This window comes from Lepeophtheirus salmonis, chromosome 9 (assembly GCF_016086655.4).
Source record: "Lepeophtheirus salmonis chromosome 9, UVic_Lsal_1.4, whole genome shotgun sequence".
NCBI classification, from domain to species: domain Eukaryota; kingdom Metazoa; phylum Arthropoda; class Copepoda; order Siphonostomatoida; family Caligidae; genus Lepeophtheirus; species Lepeophtheirus salmonis.
This window is the reverse complement of record NC_052139.2, coordinates 18143374-18157746: the sequence shown is the minus strand read 5'-3', so window position 1 is coordinate 18157746 and position 14373 is coordinate 18143374. Positions and strand designations below refer to the sequence as shown.

The following is a 14373-nucleotide window of genomic DNA, read 5'->3' as shown; positions in this document are numbered from 1 at the left end:
TTCTCTGCAAATGCTCATTTGCTTAAGAATTCTTTAAACCTCAAAAATAAATGTGGACTTAAGTTTACGGCTATATGTTTAAACTAATCGTATATGATCGGGAATAGAGTTCACTACAAAGAGGATCTTTAATAAAAGATTCTTTTTTTTCTTCTCATCATCTCATATATATCTTAATTTTTCTTTAAAGGTTTATTTGAGATGCTAAATGTAATAAGCCGGAAAAATTTATAGGATATTCCTTCAATAATCCTTTTTTCAAGGTAAGCATCTGTTATAATATCTAAATATAATTACAACCCCACTTAATTAAGCCGACTTTTAGATGTTACTCAATATTCTAGAAGTGTGCTAAGGGTGGGCAAATTAAAGTGATGATATGTGTATGGTGTCATTCTTTTCTTAGTAGAGGATACCAAAGAAATTTTATGCACAATGTCCTTTCCTTCCAAGGGATGTAATGACTTAAAATTTGTGTTCGCTTCGTTTTATTTTTCAACTGAAGTTAGCATTTCTTTTTTTTCTTTTTTTTCACAGGATAATCGTGGAATATTTCCTTGGGTCTGAGATGGGCACTTTATTCATCTTTAGAGAGGTAATTAAATGTCTTTGAATTTATATTTATGTAGTACATAAAAAAATGAAAAATAAAAGCTCTGAATTACATTTAGTGATGACTTAGATGACGAGACTGAGATTTTTGGTGGAGTAGTCTATATATTGACGTTCTGTCGATTTAGATGATGCCATCAAAATCGCTTGTTTGATTGATTGACAAACGAGGCATTTGTCTGAAATTAATTTTGAGCTTTTTCAAATTTTTACTTTTATTTTAAGTTTTACTTTAGTTCTTTTTCTCATTACTAAAGAATTTTTTTTTTCTTCTTTTTATAGGAGAATTTATTTTATACAGAAGACATCGTTTCCTATTAATTTAGAAGACTTGAAGAGATAAAAGGTAAAATAATTGTAGCTCCATATATTATTTACTACTTAAATTAGAATGATGATTGATTTTGATTGATTTTAAAATTCATGATAATTTATAATTAATGCGGATATGAGCCTGAAAATGTTAACACTTTTAAATGGATTTGCATAATATAATATGAGGAAGCAATGAATTGATTATTTTTATTTTTCAACTTTTCAGATATAAAATAATGCTCAAGATAGAAGTACCTTTCTATGTAGGAATATTTAAGAGGTATGCCATTCATTACTTATTTTGATGAGGTTTTTATTTCGTCTCTTGGACCCAACGTTCCTTAAATTTCATGGAAAAGATTGGTATCTCTATGACGATAGATAAATCTTCAGTTTTGTCATAGTTGGTCAGGATCATTTATGCCATTGACTTGACCTCTCCAACATCACATACAATTCCTTAAAATATCACTGGTTTTCAAGTGATTATTTATAGTTCTTCTTTTTGCTTTTAGGATATGGAGAAAGGAAACTTCAAGATAATCAGGATGATCATAAGGTGAGTTTACAACTCTTTTTAAGTTGCAAAGGATGCTAGTGGTTTAATAATTTAAAAAAAAAAAAAAAAAAAAAAACCTTTGCCTGATGACAACTTTTCCGCTTATTATCAGAAGTTTCTTTTGATTGAAAATTTGCTTCCTGAGTCTTCGGTTCAAAAATATGTTTTTTTTTCTTTCCAATTTTAGTGCAAATGATTAATATTTTATTCTTTGTTTCAGGTATGTGCTTTCACTTTTTGATGAGAATTTATTTTTAGCAGAAATACGAACCGTATTTATTATTAATACTACACAAGTTTTTCATAATATTTAATTATCTATTATGTATCTTATAACTATATCATGAAAAATGAATGAGAATAAAGGAGTTATGAAGATCAAAGTATGGGTTATGGCTGATTGTTTGGTTGGTTGATGGTTGGGGTTTTTTTCTTCCTTCCTTCCTCCCTCCTTTCCTTTCACTCTATCCTCTTTGAGATTCGTACGAACTTAGTAAAAAAAAAAAAAAAAATACTGAAGTTTTGCGTTTTATTTATTGATTTAATTTGGAATCCGATTGTGGCTGTTATTTTGTATTCAAAATATATCGTCGTGTTGAACGATGCAGATCCAGCTCCAGTTACGATCTTTAATATCGTAGGCTTGGCGTTTTCATTCTGCTAAATTAATGATTGCAGTGCTCAGCTATGTCCCGTTGTTTCCTTATATATCATGGGATCGGGATACGCAGTCTGCGAACAGCGCTTCCTTCTCGTTTTTTTTCTTCTTCTTCTTCTTCAATAAGATGGAACTTGCTTTATTTGTTGTATGTGGTGGGAATATATATATATATATGTACATACACCCCGTGAATTGAAAATATGAGCTACGTGCGGATTTGAAAAGTAAGTTATTCTTTGATATGTCTTATTTGATGATGTTGCGATTCCAGCTCCGAATAGAAGATTCAAACTTTTAGTTCGGCGTTTCAAAATCGCTATATTAAGGATTTCTTGCGGTTAGCTATGTCTTCCTATTATACTTTCCTAGATAGGAAGACACGCACCCCTGATACATTTACATACCTATATTATGTTGTATGATCTTATATTTGGAATTTATTGAAAAACAACCGTTTCTTTTTGTAGGAGTCTGATGTTAGGAAGTTAATTAAGGCTACAAAGATGAAAGAGAAAAGAATTCGGAAGGCATTTAGAGAGGTGAGTTAGATTAGTATGTAATGTTTGATTGTGGACGTGGGTTCTGAGCGTCTGCTCTCTTATGAGTGATGCTCGAATCTTGTGGCCTTTTTGGAGCTGTTTTCCCTATACAGTCTATTCCACCTGCCTCATCGTCCTAGAGTAATCAGTTTTTATTCTGGGCTTCTGTTGTTTTACTACAACAGAGGTCATTGTGGATGGAAATATCTGATTTCTACATATTCCTGAATTTCTTGTAGTTACTACGTAATTGTGACCAGGGAGATAAACCATGTAGAAAACAAATCTACTAATGTATATGTACATTGGTGTATTTTATGACAAGCAACCATGACTAATTCCTTATCCTTTCCTTTGATTAGGTCTGTCTCAAGGAAAAATAAAGTTACAAGCAAGGAGCTAGAATTGAAGTCAAATGGTGGAAGAGGTATGTTCTAAGACGAATTGACGTCTTTTTATTTTGCTTTTTAATTTGATGAACCCTACACCGATTTAAGTCTGAATTGAATTTATTGAAGACTTGGTTTTACATGCACTACCAACTGAATATCTTTATCTTTAATTCAAAATGTTCATAGAAATGAGGGGGTCATTATTAAAAGAATTTTCTTTTTTAAAGGAATCTGAGAAGGGAATAAATAAAAGAGGCCGGTCTTACATATCACTAGGAACTTAAATAAGATAGGTGAGTCTCTTTTTTTTGTTATGCATTATTTACTGCACTGCAGTTTATTTGTTAAAGTGATGAGTGTTACTTTGTATTTGCTACTCTTGATAAGATTATGATGAAAAACATTCCACCATAATGCTTAACTGATTTCAAATCCAAGAAATTACTCATTCTTTTCTACTTTGCTGGAATACTGATTTTCTCAATGTTTTTTTTCCCCCATTTAGGATGAAGCTTGCTCCTCGAGATGCATAACGGGCAAGGATTACATACAAAAATGGTAATAAAAAAATTAGTTTTGAATATTTTCATTTGAATTAAATGATGAGGAATAATATATAATTGACAAGCATATGTCTGAAACATACTTTGACATGAGTAACATTAACGTCTGACATAACTTTTCCTTATTCATGCATCTTCTGTATTTTTAAATACGACTTTCATAATTAATCTTTGTTCTTTTTTGATATAGGCTCGAAAAATAAAAGTGAAGAAGCATGCAAGGATTTTTCTTATATGTAAGTTTGTTTTCTTCTCGAAAAGGATGGGTGTTAATTCAATAAAATGAGGAAGCAAACGGATTCCCCTTCGTTGCTTTTATCAACGACATATCCTAAATCTGATAGCTACCTCAATCTATTGACATTCTCCATCGTTATTTGATTATAATACTAACGAAAGGCATTTATTTTCTTGTTTAGATTCCTCTTCTACTCAGGATATCATCTACAAACATATTATTCTCTCTATGTAAGTTTGGATGAATTAATTTATCATTCTCAATAGTTCTTGTTTTATGATGATCAACTCTTGGCTGTCATAATACTTTTTATGTAGCTGTTGATAAAATTTAAAGGTTTCAATTATAACACTGAAGAGTTCTACAAATATATATATATATATATATTTAGACCCTAATCATTTGCTTATTTTTAATATTTTCTTATGTTTTATGTTGTTGTATTTAAGAATGAACCTACTCGAGTCTCGGGTGCTAAAGTGGTTGTCTCTTGGAATCTCAGAAAAATCAAATTTGGTAAGTTCTTATCTCTTTTATTTAACGTCGTTGTTTCCATGATGAGTTTGATACCGCCCCAGGCATATTCATACCTTGATGATAGGTTTTTTAAATCTGAAAATGACTAGAACGTTAATTGAATTTTTCACTCCTACTAATAAACATGAGTTATTAATTTTTTTTATTCATTTTTGAAACCTAGGGTTAAAACACTTGACTTGTGCAGAATAAAGGGCAAGATTACTTTCAAATCAATATATTGAGGTGAGTCAAAAGGCTTTTTATGTTATACTTTCATGATGAAAACAAATTCACAGACCTGTTCTGAAAAGAAAATACTTGTGGACATCATTCTCACCTGATAATTTTTCAAGATAGACAATTAATATTTTCTTGTGATGCTAACTTATTTTTAACAAAAAACTTTTTATTTTTATTTTAAAGAAGTCCATTCTCTTATTCTGAGGATTCTACTTGATTACAGTTCAAGGTGAGTTTGAATATTGTTTATAAGGCTTTTTAATTTAAATGATGAATAAATTCATAGACCTGTCCTGAAATAAGACAAACTTGTTGACTTAATTCTCACCTGACTCAATAGTTTATATATATATATATATATATGTCATCAAAATAATTGCTTGTCTAAGAATGCTTTGTTTTTAATTTTTAGATTGAATGTTTCTTTGAACTGGTGAATGAGGAGAGACATATTTGAAAGCTATGGTAAGTTCTTTTATTCTTAATTTTTGCTGATCAAAAAGCAGATAATTGGTGAATGTATCATGGTGTTTTTGTGCTGTGTGCACATTTACAATTTCCTGCCTGATGTCATTTTCTTATCTGCTGAGAATAAATTTATTGTTCCACCTGTTCAGTATTATAATCCATGACTGATTCAGTCTAAGACGATAAAACAATAATTTTAATAGGGTGTTTGAAGTAAAACCTAAATGTTCAAATTTAGACATCCATAATTGAATCCTGAACTTTGCATCTTTTTATTTTTTCAGAATTCATTTACTTATGGAGTAAACTGGCCTACTGACCTGAATCATATTGATGGTAAGTTATCTTGCATTGATAATTAGTTAATTTTGTTTATTTGCCGGAATTAGTGGAATGCTTAAAAATCCTCAATTTTTTAAGACATTCTCGTACCGGCAAAAAGTACAATGAGTCTCGTAATCTCCTTTATTCCTTGGGTTTTTGACGACATGTTAATAACTTGAAGGAGATACTGATGACATTAAAAAAACAAAAAATGATTTTAATAAGTAATAATTTGAATAACTGGTATTTTATTAACTTAAATATTTTGTGTTGTAGGAAAGAAAGTGAAGGGACTTGAAGGGATATAAGTCATTATTGGAATAATATAACCAACTTCTTGGTGATTTAATAAAGGTAAGCATTTTAATGACATACAATCATAAGTAGAATGCTGCTAAATGATGAACAAAACAAACAGGGACGTAATTCTGATTTGTAGAATTGAAGAGATCATTGTTTTACTTTTAAACTGATTTTTGTTTTGTTCATGTCTGGAGCTCTGAATGATATGTACGACTCAGTTTCTAATTATCCTCCTTTCTTTGATTTATGTAGGTAAGGATTATGTATGATGAACTTTACTTAAATATATACTGAGGATATGTTCACCTTCTCTGCAAATGCTCATTTGCTTAAGAATTCTTTAAACCTCAAAAATAAATGTGGACTTAAGTTTACGGCTATATGTTTAAACTAATCGTATATGATCGGGAATAGAGTTCACTACAAAGAGGATCTTTAATAAAAGATTCTTTTTTTTCTTCTCATCATCTCATATATATCTTAATTTTTCTTTAAAGGTTTATTTGAGATGCTAAATGTAATAAGCCGGAAAAATTTATAGGATATTCCTTCAATAATCCTTTTTTTCAAGGTAAGCATCTGTTATAATATCTAAATATAATTACAACCCCACTTAATTAAGCCGACTTTTAGATGTTACTCAATATTCTAGAAGTGTGCTAAGGGTGGGCAAATTAAAGTGATGATATGTGTATGGTGTCATTCTTTTCTTAGTAGAGGATACCAAAGAAATTTTATGCACAATGTCCTTTCCTTCCAAGGGATGTAATGACTTAAAATTTGTGTTCGCTTCGTTTTATTTTTCAACTGAAGTTAGCATTTCTTTTTTTTTCTTTTTTTTCACAGGATAATCGTGGAATATTTCCTTGGGTCTGAGATGGGCACTTTATTCATCTTTAGAGAGGTAATTAAATGTCTTTGAATTTATATTTATGTAGTACATAAAAAAATGAAAAATAAAAGCTCTGAATTACATTTAGTGATGACTTAGATGACGAGACTGAGATTTTTGGTGGAGTAGTCTATATATTGACGTTCTGTCGATTTAGATGATGCCATCAAAATCGCTTGTTTGATTGACAAACGAGGCATTTGTCTGAAATTAATTTTGAGCTTTTTCAAATTTTTACTTTTATTTTAAGTTTTACTTTAGTTCTTTTTCTCATTACTAAAGAATTTTTTTCTTCTTTTTATAGGAGAATTTATTTTATACAGAAGACATCGTTTCCTATTAATTTAGAAGACTTGAAGAGATAAAAGGTAAAATAATTGTAGCTCCATATATTATTTACTACTTAAATTAGAATGATGATTGATTTTGATTGATTTTAAAATTCATGATAATTTATAATTAATGCGGATATGAGCCTGAAAATGTTAACACTTTTAAATGGATTTGCATAATATAATATGAGGAAGCAATGAATTGATTATTTTTATTTTTCAACTTTTCAGATATAAAATAATGCTCAAGATAGAAGTACCTTTCTATGTAGGAATATTTAAGAGGTATGCCATTCATTACTTATTTTGATGAGGTTTTTATTTCGTCTCTTGGACCCAACGTTCCTTAAATTTCATGGAAAAGATTGGTATCTCTATGACGATAGATAAATCTTCAGTTTTGTCATAGTTGGTCAGGATCATTTATGCCATTGACTTGACCTCTCCAACATCACATACAATTCCTTAAAATATCACTGGTTTTCAAGTGATTATTTATAGTTCTTCTTTTTGCTTTTAGGATATGGAGAAAGGAAACTTCAAGATAATCAGGATGATCATAAGGTGAGTTTACAACTCTTTTTAAGTTGCAAAGGATGCTAGTGGTTTAATAATTTAAAAAAAAAAAAAAAAAAAAAAAACCTTTGCCTGATGACAACTTTTCCGCTTATTATCAGAAGTTTCTTTTGATTGAAAATTTGCTTCCTGAGTCTTCGGTTCAAAAATATGTTTTTTTTTCTTTCCAATTTTAGTGCAAATGATTAATATTTTATTCTTTGTTTCAGGTATGTGCTTTCACTTTTTGATGAGAATTTATTTTTAGCAGAAATACGAACCGTATTTATTATTAATACTACACAAGTTTTTCATAATATTTAATTATCTATTATGTATCTTATAACTATATCATGAAAATGAATGAGAATAAAGGAGTTATGAAGATCAAAGTATGGGTTATGGCTGATTGTTTGGTTGGTTGATGGTTGGGGTTTTTTCTTCCTTCCTTCCTCCCTCCTTTCCTTTCACTCTATCCTCTTTGAGATTCGTACGAACTTAGTAAAAAAAAAAAAAAATACTGAAGTTTTGCGTTTTATTTATTGATTTAATTTGGAATCCGATTGTGGCTGTTATTTTGTATTCAAAATATATCGTCGTGTTGAACGATGCAGATCCAGCTCCAGTTACGATCTTTAATATCGTAGGCTTGGCGTTTTCATTCTGCTAAATTAATGATTGCAGTGCTCAGCTATGTCCCGTTGTTTCCTTATATATCATGGGATCGGGATACGCAGTCTGCGAACAGCGCTTCCTTCTCGTTTTTTTTCTTCTTCTTCTTCTTCAATAAGATGGAACTTGCTTTATTTGTTGTATGTGGTGGGAATATATATATATATATGTACATACACCCCGTGAATTGAAAATATGAGCTACGTGCGGATTTGAAAAGTAAGTTATTCTTTGATATGTCTTATTTGATGATGTTGCGATTCCAGCTCCGAATAGAAGATTCAAACTTTTAGTTCGGCGTTTCAAAATCGCTATATTAAGGATTTCTTGCGGTTAGCTATGTCTTCCTATTATACTTTCCTAGATAGGAAGACACGCACCCTGATACATTTACATACCTATATTATGTTGTATGATCTTATATTTGGAATTTATTGAAAAACAACCGTTTCTTTTTGTAGGAGTCTGATGTTAGGAAGTTAATTAAGGCTACAAAGATGAAAGAGAAAAGAATTCGGAAGGCATTTAGAGAGGTGAGTTAGATTAGTATGTAATGTTTGATTGTGGACGTGGGTTCTGAGCGTCTGCTCTCTTATGAGTGATGCTCGAATCTTGTGGCCTTTTTGGAGCTGTTTTCCCTATACAGTCTATTCCACCTGCCTCATCGTCCTAGAGTAATCAGTTTTTATTCTGGGCTTCTGTTGTTTTACTACAACAGAGGTCATTGTGGATGGAAATATCTGATTTCTACATATTCCTGAATTTCTTGTAGTTACTACGTAATTGTGACCAGGGAGATAAACCATGTAGAAAACAAATCTACTAATGTATATGTACATTGGTGTATTTTATGACAAGCAACCATGACTAATTCCTTATCCTTTCCTTTGATTAGGTCTGTCTCAAGGAAAAAATAAAGTTACAAGCAAGGAGCTAGAATTGAAGTCAAATGGTGGAAGAGGTATGTTCTAAGACGAATTGACGTCTTTTTATTTTGCTTTTTAATTTGATGAACCCTACACCGATTTAAGTCTGAATTGAATTTATTGAAGACTTGGTTTTACATGCACTACCAACTGAATATCTTTATCTTTAATTCAAAATGTTCATAGAAATGAGGGGTCATTATTAAAAGAATTTTCTTTTTTAAAGGAATCTGAGAAGGGAATAAATAAAAGAGGCCGGTCTTACATATCACTAGGAACTTAAATAAGATAGGTGAGTCTCTTTTTTTGTTATGCATTATTTACTGCACTGCAGTTTATTTGTTAAAGTGATGAGTGTTACTTTGTATTTGCTACTCTTGATAAGATTATGATGAAAAACATTCCACCATAATGCTTAACTGATTTCAAATCCAAGAAATTACTCATTCTTTTCTACTTTGCTGGAATACTGATTTTCTCAATGTTTTTTTTTTCCCCCCCCATTTAGGATGAAGCTTGCTCCTCGAGATGCATAACGGGCAAGGATTACATACAAAAATGGTAATAAAAAAATTAGTTTTGAATATTTTCATTTGAATTAAATGATGAGGAATAATATATAATTGACAAGCATATGTCTGAAACATACTTTGACATGAGTAACATTAACGTCTGACATAACTTTTCCTTATTCATGCATCTTCTGTATTTTTTAAATACGACTTTCATAATTAATCTTTGTTCTTTTTTTTTGATATAGGCTCGAAAAATAAAAGTGAAGAAGCATGCAAGGATTTTTCTTATATGTAAGTTTGTTTTCTTCTCGAAAAGGATGGGTGTTAATTCAATAAAATGAGGAAGCAAACGGATTCCCCTTCGTTGCTTTTATCAACGACATATCCTAAATCTGATAGCTACCTCAATCTATTGACATTCTCCATCGTTATTTGATTATAATACTAACGAAAGGCATTTATTTTCTTGTTTAGATTCCTCTTCTACTCAGGATATCATCTACAAACATATTATTCTCTCTATGTAAGTTTGGATGAATTAATTTATCATTCTCAATAGTTCTTGTTTTATGATGATCAACTCTTGGCTGTCATAATACTTTTTATGTAGCTGTTGATAAAATTTAAAGGTTTCAATTATAACACTGAAGAGTTCTACAAATATATATATATATATATATTTAGACCCTAATCATTTGCTTATTTTTAATATTTTCTTATGTTTTATGTTGTTGTATTTAAGAATGAACCTACTCGAGTCTCGGGTGCTAAAGTGGTTGTCTCTTGGAATCTCAGAAAAATCAAATTTGGTAAGTTCTTATCTCTTTTATTTAACGTCGTTGTTTCCATGATGAGTTTGATACCGCCCCAGGCATATTCATACCTTGATGATAGGTTTTTTAAATCTGAAAATGACTAGAACGTTAATTGAATTTTTCACTCCTACTAATAAACATGAGTTATTAATTTTTTTTATTCATTTTTGAAACCTAGGGTTAAAACACTTGACTTGTGCAGAATAAAGGGCAAGATTACTTTCAAATCAATATATTGAGGTGAGTCAAAAGGCTTTTTATGTTATACTTTCATGATGAAAACAAATTCACAGACCTGTTCTGAAAAGAAAATACTTGTGGACATCATTCTCACCTGATAATTTTTCAAGATAGACAATTAATATTTTCTTGTGATGCTAACTTATTTTTAACAAAAAACTTTTTATTTTTATTTTAAAGAAGTCCATTCTCTTATTCTGAGGATTCTACTTGATTACAGTTCAAGGTGAGTTTGAATATTGTTTATAAGGCTTTTTAATTTAAATGATGAATAAATTCATAGACCTGTCCTGAAATAAGACAAACTTGTTGACTTAATTCTCACCTGACTCAATAGTTTATATATATATATATATATATGTCATCAAAATAATTGCTTGTCTAAGAATGCTTTGTTTTTAATTTTTAGATTGAATGTTTCTTTGAACTGGTGAATGAGGAGAGACATATTTGAAAGCTATGGTAAGTTCTTTTATTCTTAATTTTTGCTGATCAAAAAGCAGATAATTGGTGAATGTATCATGGTGTTTTTGTGCTGTGTGCACATTTACAATTTCCTGCCTGATGTCATTTTCTTATCTGCTGAGAATAAATTTATTGTTCCACCTGTTCAGTATTATAATCCATGACTGATTCAGTCTAAGACGATAAAACAATAATTTTAATAGGGTGTTTGAAGTAAAACCTAAATGTTCAAATTTAGACATCCATAATTGAATCCTGAACTTTGCATCTTTTTATTTTTTCAGAATTCATTTACTTATGGAGTAAACTGGCCTACTGACCTGAATCATATTGATGGTAAGTTATCTTGCATTGATAATTAGTTAATTTTGTTTATTTGCCGGAATTAGTGGAATGCTTAAAAATCCTCAATTTTTTAAGACATTCTCGTACCGGCAAAAGTACAATGAGTCTCGTAATCTCCTTTATTCCTTGGGTTTTTGACGACATGTTAATAACTTGAAGGAGATACTGATGACATTAAAAAAACAAAAAATGATTTTAATAAGTAATAATTTGAATAACTGGTATTTTATTAACTTAAATATTTTGTGTTGTAGGAAAGAAAGTGAAGGGACTTGAAGGGATATAAGTCATTATTGGAATAATATAACCAACTTCTTGGTGATTTAATAAAGGTAAGCATTTTAATGACATACAATCATAAGTAGAATGCTGCTAAATGATGAACAAAACAAACAGGGACGTAATTCTGATTTGTAGAATTGAAGAGATCATTGTTTTACTTTTAAACTGATTTTTGTTTTGTTCATGTCTGGAGCTCTGAATGATATGTACGACTCAGTTTCTAATTATCCTCCTTTCTTTGATTTATGTAGGTAAGGATTATGTATGATGAACTTTACTTAAATATATACTGAGGATATGTTCACCTTCTCTGCAAATGCTCATTTGCTTAAGAATTCTTTAAACCTCAAAAATAAATGTGGACTTAAGTTTACGGCTATATGTTTAAACTAATCGTATATGATCGGGAATAGAGTTCACTACAAAGAGGATCTTTAATAAAAGATTCTTTTTTTTCTTCTCATCATCTCATATATATCTTAATTTTTCTTTAAAGGTTTATTTGAGATGCTAAATGTAATAAGCCGGAAAAATTTATAGGATATTCCTTCAATAATCCTTTTTTCAAGGTAAGCATCTGTTATAATATCTAAATATAATTACAACCCCACTTAATTAAGCCGACTTTTAGATGTTACTCAATATTCTAGAAGTGTGCTAAGGGTGGGCAAATTAAAGTGATGATATGTGTATGGTGTCATTCTTTTCTTAGTAGAGGATACCAAAGAAATTTTATGCACAATGTCCTTTCCTTCCAAGGGATGTAATGACTTAAAATTTGTGTTCGCTTCGTTTTATTTTTCAACTGAAGTTAGCATTTCTTTTTTTTCTTTTTTTTTTCACAGGATAATCGTGGAATATTTCCTTGGGTCTGAGATGGGCACTTTATTCATCTTTAGAGAGGTAATTAAATGTCTTTGAATTTATATTTATGTAGTACATAAAAAAATGAAAAATAAAAGCTCTGAATTACATTTAGTGATGACTTAGATGACGAGACTGAGATTTTTGGTGGAGTAGTCTATATATTGACGTTCTGTCGATTTAGATGATGCCATCAAAATCGCTTGTTTGATTGACAAACGAGGCATTTGTCTGAAATTAATTTTGAGCTTTTTCAAATTTTTACTTTTATTTTAAGTTTTACTTTAGTTCTTTTTCTCATTACTAAAGAATTTTTTTTTCTTCTTTTTATAGGAGAATTTATTTTATACAGAAGACATCGTTTCCTATTAATTTAGAAGACTTGAAGAGATAAAAGGTAAAATAATTGTAGCTCCATATATTATTTACTACTTAAATTAGAATGATGATTGATTTTGATTGATTTTAAAATTCATGATAATTTATAATTAATGCGGATATGAGCCTGAAAATGTTAACACTTTTAAATGGATTTGCATAATATAATATGAGGAAGCAATGAATTGATTATTTTTATTTTTCAACTTTTCAGATATAAAATAATGCTCAAGATAGAAGTACCTTTCTATGTAGGAATATTTAAGAGGTATGCCATTCATTACTTATTTTGATGAGGTTTTTATTTCGTCTCTTGGACCCAACGTTCCTTAAATTTCATGGAAAAGATTGGTATCTCTATGACGATAGATAAATCTTCAGTTTTGTCATAGTTGGTCAGGATCATTTATGCCATTGACTTGACCTCTCCAACATCACATACAATTCCTTAAAATATCACTGGTTTTCAAGTGATTATTTATAGTTCTTCTTTTTGCTTTTAGGATATGGAGAAAGGAAACTTCAAGATAATCAGGATGATCATAAGGTGAGTTTACAACTCTTTTTAAGTTGCAAAGGATGCTAGTGGTTTAATAATTTAAAAAAAAAAAAAAAACCTTTGCCTGATGACAACTTTTCCGCTTATTATCAGAAGTTTCTTTTGATTGAAAATTTGCTTCCTGAGTCTTCGGTTCAAAAATATGTTTTTTTTTCTTTCCAATTTTAGTGCAAATGATTAATATTTTATTCTTTGTTTCAGGTATGTGCTTTCACTTTTTGATGAGAATTTATTTTTAGCAGAAATACGAACCGTATTTATTATTAATACTACACAAGTTTTTCATAATATTTAATTATCTATTATGTATCTTATAACTATATCATGAAAAATGAATGAGAATAAAGGAGTTATGAAGATCAAAGTATGGGTTATGGCTGATTGTTTGGTTGGTTGATGGTTGGGGTTTTTTCTTCCTTCCTTCCTCCCTCCTTTCCTTTCACTCTATCCTCTTTGAGATTCGTACGAACTTAGTAAAAAAAAAAAAAATACTGAAGTTTTGCGTTTTATTTATTGATTTAATTTGGAATCCGATTGTGGCTGTTATTTTGTATTCAAAATATATCGTCGTGTTGAACGATGCAGATCCAGCTCCAGTTACGATCTTTAATATCGTAGGCTTGGCGTTTTCATTCTGCTAAATTAATGATTGCAGTGCTCAGCTATGTCCCGTTGTTTCCTTATATATCATGGGATCGGGATACGCAGTCTGCGAACAGCGCTTCCTTCTCGTTTTTTTTCTTCTTCTTCTTCTTCAATAAGATGGAACTTGCTTTATTTGTTGTATGTGGTGGGAATAT

At 30.1% G+C, this 14373-nt stretch overlaps 1 long non-coding RNA gene and 3 other non-coding genes across 21 annotated transcripts in view; all 4 read left to right on the top strand.

The window, feature by feature from the left end:
* The window catches only part of LOC121124087 (uncharacterized), a 60387-nt gene extending 46090 nt beyond the window's left edge, over positions 1-14297 (top strand). For 10 of the 18 annotated variants that reach the window (XR_011781674.1, XR_011781675.1, XR_011781667.1 and 7 more), the window contains 23 exons: positions 1707-2371; positions 2615-2686; positions 3049-3113; positions 3306-3371; positions 3584-3636; positions 3832-3877; positions 4061-4395; positions 4580-4641; positions 4822-4867; positions 5051-5103; positions 5391-5442; positions 5707-5784; positions 6231-6304; positions 6580-6637; positions 6930-6993; positions 7189-7521; positions 7743-8403; positions 8646-8717; positions 9080-9145; positions 9337-9402; positions 9619-9671; positions 9871-9916; positions 10100-10296. This is a non-coding gene — a long non-coding RNA (uncharacterized lncRNA). Of the gene's footprint in view, positions 1-1706; positions 2372-2614; positions 2687-3048; positions 3114-3305; positions 3372-3583; positions 3637-3831; positions 3878-4060; positions 4396-4579; positions 4642-4821; positions 4868-5050; positions 5104-5390; positions 5443-5706; positions 5785-5985; positions 6163-6230; positions 6305-6579; positions 6638-6929; positions 6994-7188; positions 7522-7742; positions 8404-8645; positions 8718-9079; positions 9146-9336; positions 9403-9618; positions 9672-9870; positions 9917-10099; positions 10297-13774 lie in introns of those variants that run through there. The other 8 variants (XR_011781670.1, XR_011781676.1, XR_011781680.1 and 5 more) reach the window with 8 other exon arrangements.
* On the top strand, positions 299-436 carry LOC121124950 (small nucleolar RNA snoR639/H1). The gene has a single exon (XR_005866484.1). It is a non-coding gene; the product is annotated as a small nucleolar RNA snoR639/H1 (small nucleolar RNA).
* On the top strand, positions 6340-6477 carry LOC121124952 (small nucleolar RNA snoR639/H1). The gene has a single exon (XR_005866485.1). It is a non-coding gene; the product is annotated as a small nucleolar RNA snoR639/H1 (small nucleolar RNA).
* On the top strand, positions 12377-12514 carry LOC121124953 (small nucleolar RNA snoR639/H1). The gene has a single exon (XR_005866486.1). It is a non-coding gene; the product is annotated as a small nucleolar RNA snoR639/H1 (small nucleolar RNA).
* Positions 14298-14373: the final 76 nt, after the last annotated feature.